Source organism: Bidens hawaiensis, unplaced genomic scaffold (genome assembly GCF_021521415.1).
Source record: "Bidens hawaiensis isolate Kalapana, Puna unplaced genomic scaffold, B.hawaiensis_p1.1 tig00036041_1, whole genome shotgun sequence".
NCBI lineage: Eukaryota > Viridiplantae > Streptophyta > Magnoliopsida > Asterales > Asteraceae > Bidens > Bidens hawaiensis.
In genome coordinates this window covers 50582-59542 of record NW_027496291.1, presented here as the reverse complement: position 1 = coordinate 59542, position 8961 = coordinate 50582, and the positions used below count along the sequence as shown (strand labels likewise).

General features: G+C 34.1%; 1 pseudogene across 1 annotated transcript; it reads left to right on the top strand.

Moving 5' to 3' along the window:
• Positions 1 to 1499: 1499 nt before the first annotated feature.
• Positions 1500 to 3765, top strand: LOC143588151 (UDP-glycosyltransferase 79A2-like; annotated as a pseudogene). The gene is made up of 2 exons (XR_013145043.1): positions 1500 to 2133; positions 2884 to 3765. The product of XR_013145043.1 is annotated as a UDP-glycosyltransferase 79A2-like (transcript).
• Positions 3766 to 8961: the final 5196 nt, after the last annotated feature.

Sequence of the window (8961 nt, the reverse complement as noted above, 5' to 3'; positions counted from 1 at the left end):
AAAAAAAGAGGGGTAGGAATGAATGGTTTTAATGGAATAAGATTCCATGTGTAATGGTTGATTTTAATTCACTGAGTAACCAAAAACCACTTTTTCATTCTCACGTAATGAATCATTTCATTTCTCCTGTCATTCCTGCATACCAAACGCTACCTTAGTGGTAGTAGGTAGACAAAGTTGTTTGCTCGTTAAATCAAACTAGTAGATGCCCCGGCGCGTTGCGCCGAGGTTGTTTAGACGCGTAGTGTAAGGTCCGTCTAATGCATGTATATATTACAAATGTACGCAACATAAACAAATCTCAAATTCAGGTATATAGGTTGAACTTGGTCATCTTGTTATAGAGCCCTTTTGTAGCTTGCATTTGAATAACTTCATTCCATAAAATCAGTAGGCACCAATGGTTCCTGCAAACCCCTAAATAAAAGTATATACTTAATAATCGAACCGTTGAGAACATTAGTTAAACCTGCTAGAAAGCATCAAAAGTATCTGGCAATAAGTCAAAGTTGCATAAAAAAGGTAAAAACATGCTAGCATAAACAGAAACCAGATACACACATATAATTTTAAGGTATGTGGAATATTCCTCTTTTCTAATTAAAACTTTTGGTCTAAAAAAATGATCCTAAATCTGGCTCGTTTAAAAATGTGACCAGCAATATCAAAGGATCTCTCTAATATTTGAAGGTTAGTGACTACCGGAAATCATTGTATGCACAAAAGTTCAAACATTGTTAGGTGTCTTCTTTAACCTGAATTATCATTTATATTCAACCATGGATTGACTCAATATCCAGTAACCCAACCCAGATCGAGTGTCAATCAGCCGAATTAGTATAAAAATATATGTAATAACGTACTCACTGTCATGTATTTGAGCTTAGAATTATAGACTCCTTGTGGCTGCAAACCAAACGGTAGCGGTTGCATGCGAAAAGGCAAATGCTTTCATAGTGCCATCGAGGTTGCCACTCCCAAACACCCAAACAAAAATTGCATTTTTTTTCATCAACATAGCCTCTAATCATTATACTATATATAATTGCAAATGAATTGCAAACTAATTAGAAACATGGATTTCATGCAAAATCCCCAAAATAACGTACCTGGTGGCGATGGCGGGTTAAAAGGCGGCGATAGTCGTTGGTCCTTCGAGAAGATCGCGCGAGCAGATGAGGCGGTAGTAAGGTGTACACCTTGACGGTGATTTGCGTGTTCGATGAAGCTCAAAAGCATGGTACAGTACAGGAGCAGTGGAAGCATAACATGGCAAACAAATTGTAAAATACATCAGGGGTCATAGAGTATCACTACTACTAAATAAGGGACTAAAACTAAATATAAAAATGTTGAGCACTGTAGCTGCTACAGTAAATCTAAGGTTTCCTTTAATATGTATATAAAAATAAGTGACCGCTAATCATTTAAAATTTTTTATTTGAGGTTCTTGTTTGATTGTACATTTTTTTATGAATGTGATATCTTTTGAGATCTTTCCTCAGGTCACGTAATAAAAAAAAAAGTCGATTAACATGATTTTTTCCTTCAAAACACATCAATTTTTATTCCTATAAATTTCAACTTTGTGTACACAATCGTTACACAAAAAAATGACTTCAAATGAAACAGACAAGGAGCTCCACTTAGTGATGTTTCCTTTCTTTGCATTTGCACATTAGTCCTTTTGTGCAGTTAACCAACAAGTTATCATCCTATCCAGGCATCAAGATTTCTTTCTTGGCTGCTTCAGCCACCGTCCGCCGTGTCGAAACCATGCTCAGCAACCCAACCACCAAAGTCATCCCTCTAACGCTACCGCATGTCGACGGTCTCCCCGAAGGCATCGAAAACACCAAAGACACCTCACCCGCCACTGTTGAACTACTTAAAGTTGCATTAGACCGCATGCAACCCCAGATTAAAAGTTTACTCAGTAATCTCAAACCCGATTTCGTATTCTTCGACTTTGCGCATGGTGGCTGCCGGAAATAGCGTCTGAACTCGGCATAAAAACCATCGAGTTCTCTGTTTTTATGGCGAGTACTTGCGTGTTTGTGACCCGTTGGCTCAACCACGACAAGCTACCAGCTATAGAGGAAATGAAGGAACCTGCTCGAAATTTCTCTAAATGTATGGCTTCTGAAAACTAGTTAATTACTTACAAAATAAGTTAATAAGTTACAAAAATCTAATTTACATCAGAAACAATTCCAAACACTTATTCATTTTCAAAAAGCTAATAATTTATAAATTAATGAAAATAAGCAATCCAAAACACCCCTAAATATGCGACATAAGAACAGCAATACCAAAAATCATAGTTATCCTTTAATTAATAATGATAATATCATTATGTTAATAATGATAAACTTTATTATTATTACTATTCCTATCATCAGTTAACTATATTACTATTAATTATATCACTGGTAAGAGGCCTGCTCTTCTAGTGGAGACGCATGATCTCCTAGTGGAGACACGTGACAGATTTTCGTTTGGGCTAGTTCAACAGACATCTGGGTGAAGGGACATATTAGGCCTTTAATCCATGCTCAAACCCAAAAGAGGGTGAAGGGGCATATAATTAGGCCTTTAATCTTATGCTCGAACCCGAAAGAGGGTGAGAGTTTATGGTTTTCATCCGGTTCCCGCTCATTAAAGCTTACCGTCTCATATGACGGTCGAGTTGTCCATGAACATAGCCTCGATCAAACAAGATAGGTTTACAAGTGACTCAAACAAAAGAAAATTCTAGTAGTCGACTGGGCACTATATAGTATATATCTCAAATTAATTATTCATGTACAACATATCTCAAATTATTCATGTACAATTTCTGTTAAATGTTGTATGATAATTTATTAATCTATATTTTTCCAGCTGTAGAACTGCCAAGAACCCTAACTTTGAAGACTTTTGAAGCTCAACATCTAATGTACATCTTCAAAAGCTTCCATGGCACACTAAGCGTATTTGATCGCTTCATGAAATGCGTCAATGGATGCAACGCTGTGCTCATCAAGACATGCAGAGAAATGGAAGGACCGTACATCGATTACTTTTGCTACCAAGTAAAGAAACCGGTTCTTCTAACAAATTCCGAAGAACTAGATGAAATATGGGGCAACTGGTTGAGCCAGTTCCCAACCAAATCGGTGATATACTGCTCTTTTGGAAGTGAGACTTTTCTGAGCGATGACCAGATTAGAGAACTAGCTTTAGGGTTGGAACTCATTGGACTTCCTTTCTTCCTGGTGCTGAATTTTCCAGCAAACCTTGACAGCTCTGCAGAATTGAGAAGAACATTACCTGAAGGATTTCTAGATAGGGTTAAGGGTAAAGGGGTTGTACACTCAGGGTGGGTGCAACAACGGCAAATACTGGCGCACGAAAGTGTTGGATGCTATGTGTTTCACGCCGGTTTTAGCTCAGTGATTGAAGGTATGGTTAATGATTGTCAGCTGGTGTTGTTGCCAATAAAGGGTGACCAGCTACTTAACTCTAAAGTAGTTGCTTTGGATTGGAAGTAAATAGGAGAGATGAAGATGGGTATTTTGGGAAGGATGATGTATTTGAAGCTGTGAAGAGTGTTATGATGGAGACTGAAAAAGAACCAGCAAAATCAATAAGAGAAAATCACAATAAATGGAAAGAGTTTTTACAGAATGATGCAATACATAATAAATATATTGCAGATTTTGTTGACAACTTGAAGGCTTTGTGATGAAAACATGGTTAGACCTTGCTTTATGATCTCAAGTTATATGATTTTAAATAATCGTTAAGGTTATTTTTTCATATAATTATCAATAATATTATAAAAAGTTGTATTAAATAATAAAAATATCAATCAATAAATTTCCACATAAGATTAGCATATATATCCAAGTCAAATATAACAACATTTTATGGGACATGGGCGTCCTATACGCGCTTTGGCAATCTATCAACACACTTTGATCACTTATTAGTTACATGAGACGTTAGGATTTGTTTAGTTTGCTGACGTCACCTTTTTAGAACATACTAATTAGTTACATGAGAAATGTTAGAAGTTGTTTAGTTTGCTGGCGTCACCTTTTAAGAACATACTAATTAGTTACACGAGACATTTTAGAAGTTGTTTAGTTTGCTGACATCAATGGCGAAGCTTGGGCTTCGTCACGGCGGTGACAAAAGTCACGGACCCAAAAATTTTCGGGTCGACGATTCAATCGTGTCGATGGTTCGGGTCGGTACAAACAATATGAAATCTATATATCTAATTTTTTCCATTCATTCAAACGATTGTTCTTAAAACTAAAAAAAACTAGATATATTTTTAACTAGCAAGACCTAAAAGATTCATAATAATGCGAGAGCCGAGAGAAAGAGTGAGCACCTTAGAAGAAGAATTACAAAGCAGCTCGAGGACCTTAAAGATTTTTGAATTCCTCAATTATGGATTCGAAATCAAATGTTTCAGCAATTTCTTTTTCTGTGTAAACCACAAAGCTATTCGCAAAATACTCATCTGACATCTTATTGAGAATGCAATTCTTGAATATTCTTATTGCTGAATCACCATGATTCACTTCATTAGCATTTAACTGTGCTTGTGGAGCTTCCGAATCACCATGATTTTCTTGATGATTTACTTGGTTAAGATCCACATCATTAGTATTTGATTGTGGTTGTTGTGGAGCTTCAGAATTAACTTTGAAGCTCTGTGATGTTTACTCATTTGTTCATCATTCGTTTTTTTAAAGAATAAATAGTATCTTGCTTTTGCATGATCTACCTAATTAAGAAGATTCAGTAGGGTGAGTTAAAGTAAAATTTCACCACACAATACCAATTACAAGCTTAGTTGATTAATTTCCCCAAATCCCCAATTCCACAACTATAAGCCCTAATTGTATAATCCTTGAACATTAATCAATATAAATGCAATACATTGTTTAGCCACACAAAGATGAATTATTACCTTGCTGACAAGGTTGAACATTGGGTGGTAAGCGGTGGATGGCGGATGGCAGTGGTTGTGGCCTGTGGTGGTCTTCGGTCCGGTAAGAACAGCCGAACAGATTACAGAGGCGAATGTGAGTTTTATTAAAAATTCAAACCTCAATCCCTGTTCTTTTTTTATGTTTTGTTTAAACAAGTTTTTATTTTTACAAATAGCCCTCTCAATTTTGAGTTTTATAAAATAAAGCTTTTTACTATATTTTGTAACTTTTGTTTATAAAAACTGCGAGGTTATATTAAAAAACCAAAATATGGGGTATTATATTAAAAAAAATTCAGTAGTGACCGGTAGCATTTTTGAAAAACACATCGGGGGTGACCACGCTTGATACATATAAATTTTTCTGGAAAAATCACGAAATATACCTACTAACGGAGAAAATGGTAGTGACCGAGGCCACCTCGGATCCCCAAAAAGTTGCACCATGGCTGACGTCACCTTTTTAGACATGATGTGCACGTTGATGTGGTGTATGTGTGTATCTAAATATGCATATACATATTTAACTCTAATATATTGTTTGAATATTTTAGTTTGTAGCTACTTATCTTGTTCATAAGAGAACATTGGTTTCTAATGAATTTGTGTGTGTATATATATATAGGGTGGGGTTAGAATAAGAAGTGAGTTATTTGTAAGAAGTGAGAGAAATAATATCAGGCGTTGGATGTGATCATCTGATGGTGGATATTGTTAGTGTGTTTTTAGTTCGGTGTGTTTTATTTTGTTAGTTCGGTGTGTTTTATTTTTTTAAGGGTCAAAAACACTTCTTACACTTCTTAGGATAGTTTACTTCTTATTTTAACCTTGCTATATATATAGAGAGAGAGAGAGAAATGATAAAATACAATAATCTCTTATCGTACATTACATACACGATACCCTCAACTCTAGATTTCAAAAAAACACGCAGTGGCAAATTTGTAAATTATTTCAAATCGTTTCCATCCCAATTAACCGTTGCATCGATTCAACCATCATCATCGGCGTCATTTACAGACACACACTTCAATTGATTTGAACTGAAATACGCCATTTGTGACATTTGTCAATTTTACGTATTCGTATTTGTATTTGTTTTTGTTGAACCGACCCGTTAGTCGTTTCAATGTATTTGTTTTTATGAGATTTGTCAAGTTATATAAATTTCAATGATTTAAAGTTTGTATTCGTTCATTATCTATTCGTATCGTTCAATCTACGAAACTCCGAGCCTTAAACATTAATAAAATAATCAAGCTTCAAACGATTCGAGCATAAAATGTAAACAATCTAAATTTATATTAAAGAATATAAAGTTTTGTCAAGTTTAGTAAATTTATAAAGATCAAGGTTAAAAGTAAATTAAGTTTAAAATTTGTTTTATATATGCTTATAAAGTAGAGGGGCCATAGTGTAAATTAATTAAAATAATAATAATAATAATATCAAAGCAGCCCAGCCCAGCCCCCCGTCCCCTTCTCCTGTCCTCGGTTTTCCGGTGGGTTTTCCGGTTGCCGGATTCCGGCGCCGGCGAACCCTAAAATACCCGTTTATAACTCGTTTTGATCCGTTGAACATACCAAACGACGTCTCCACATCTCCTAAACATTATTAACTAATTTATTTTACCATTTATCACCTAATTAACACCCATTAATCACCCACTCGTCGGAATTATTATTAAGTCGCAATAACTCGAATTAAACACGAATTAAACCAATTGACAATATAAAAAGGACCCTAATCCTCGTCCCAAGGTTCCGCAAGCCTTGAAATATACAAACAAACTGTTATAACCTCCGGCTCGTTCACCCACATCCGATTCCGGCCAGCCCGTCGTCCACCCATTTTCTGACACCATCCAAGGTAAATTTTATATGGATCCGTATTAGTTTCGAGTGTATAACAAAACCCCTAACCTAAATCCATCATACATGGTCTGGATATGGAGAATTGAACACCTAAGGTTTATAGTGAAGAAGATGAAGTTGAACTGATCTTTATAAATTATTATTTCCGTCTGTTTAGAACAAAATGGTTTGGTTCAGTGGTTGTGTCTGCTTGTTGTGGACGTGGAGACCCGGGTCACAGCAAACCCATGTTATTTATTTTTAAAACCATTTTTATTAATTATAATAAATCATATATATATATATATTCATAAATCATTTCAAAATCAATAAAATTATTTTATGGTTAAATAAAAGTTGTTTTAATTTCTTTAACATTTTGATCCAAGAATCCAAGTTTTACAAACCCGAACCCTTATTAAAACTCGTAAAATATATACATAAATATGCATATATATAATATTGTTGTAACTTTATAAAATCTAAACCGTCAATCGTTAAACTAAAATATACCGGTAATACTAGAATCCCGTAACATTATTATATACAACTTTAATATAAAACTCATAAATAATATTATAATAATAAATCGTCAAATCCATTAAACTTTAATATTTCAATACAACAAAATAGGTAAAGGTATATAAATAATCAATAATACATGAACCTTAAAACCAACCTTTATTTTTTCCATTATTTAGTTAGTAATTATCGTGTTTATTATTTTAGCTCGCGAGATTCGATTCTTCGGTTTCATATAACGCGCTTTCTGTTTATTTTCCAAGTTGTCATCCAATCTCAAAGGTGTGTTTTTCACAACCCCCTTTTTACTCTTTTATTGTTTTGGGGTAGCATATGTATCCTACAAAAAATCCAATTGTTTATGATTTTGCTTACAAACTACAATTCATACATGGACTTGTGTGCTTACTTGTTACTTGCTCAATATTACTTGCTCATGGATTACTTCAATATAGTATGATCATACGCCCCCCTTTGCACTCAAGACCTTGTTGTTAAGAGTGGAAAAGGGCCTCATTAACCGAGTATATTGGTGCACAATCCCAATTGGAAAGGACCTTATTTGCTTTCACGAGTTTCATGGAATTGTATGGTTTTATGTATTATATAAAAAATGTGGGAACTCACCAACTATTAAGTTAGTTGACATTATTTTATACATATGTTACAGGTACGCTTATTAGAGGATGAAACAAGAGAAGACACTAGAAATAAGATTATCAATAATAAAGTGTTTGGCTTGTTTATTTTCTTGTAATTTTTCTTATTTGCAAAAATACTTGTTATTTGAATCATCAATGAATTAATGATATTATTGCCACTTAATAGTGTCACATGTGTTTTGGGCAATCTGTACGTCGCACCCAGGCGTATTCCGCTAAAGCCGGGGTGTTACACCATTTGCAAAAACCCAGTTGCAGACTTTCCATATTTGTTCATATGATGGAATCAATTATCAAATTGACGGTCGATTGATAATTGTTTGATGATTGCGAGATTATATAAAGTGATTTTAGTGTCCAATTTCATGTTACAAGTGTTTAATTGTATATATGAATTTCAGAACGTTTAAAGGTGTTCGTTTAAAGGTCTGAACGTATAAGTTGAACGTTTATTTTTTTTGTCTTTTTTGCCTGAACATTTAAACTTTTAACCTTAAACGTTTAAAGGTTTAACATTTGAATGTTTAAGGGTAAGAATTTGGCTTGAACATTTAAGATTTTTGTTCTAGACTTTTTTGTTAATTTAGAAGCTTTAAACTTTAGAAGTTCAGAACTTCTAAACTTTTTTGAGCGTATTAAAACGTTTAAAGTTGTTAATTTTTGGTCAGAACGTTTAAAGATGTTCATTTTTTGTCAGAACGTTTAAAGGTCTTCAATTTTGTTGAGAATGTTTAAAACGTAATATTTTGAACCCTAATCAGAGCTCAATTGAGTGCATTATTTCTGCAATTTCATAATCGATTGATGAATCTAAATACCTCTACACATCAATTCGATTGATTAAATCATCCATTTTTTAATCAATTTTGAAGATTTCTTGATGTTCTACAATGTTCGATTTTGATTTGGTTTTTGACTTTAGAGATTTCATACT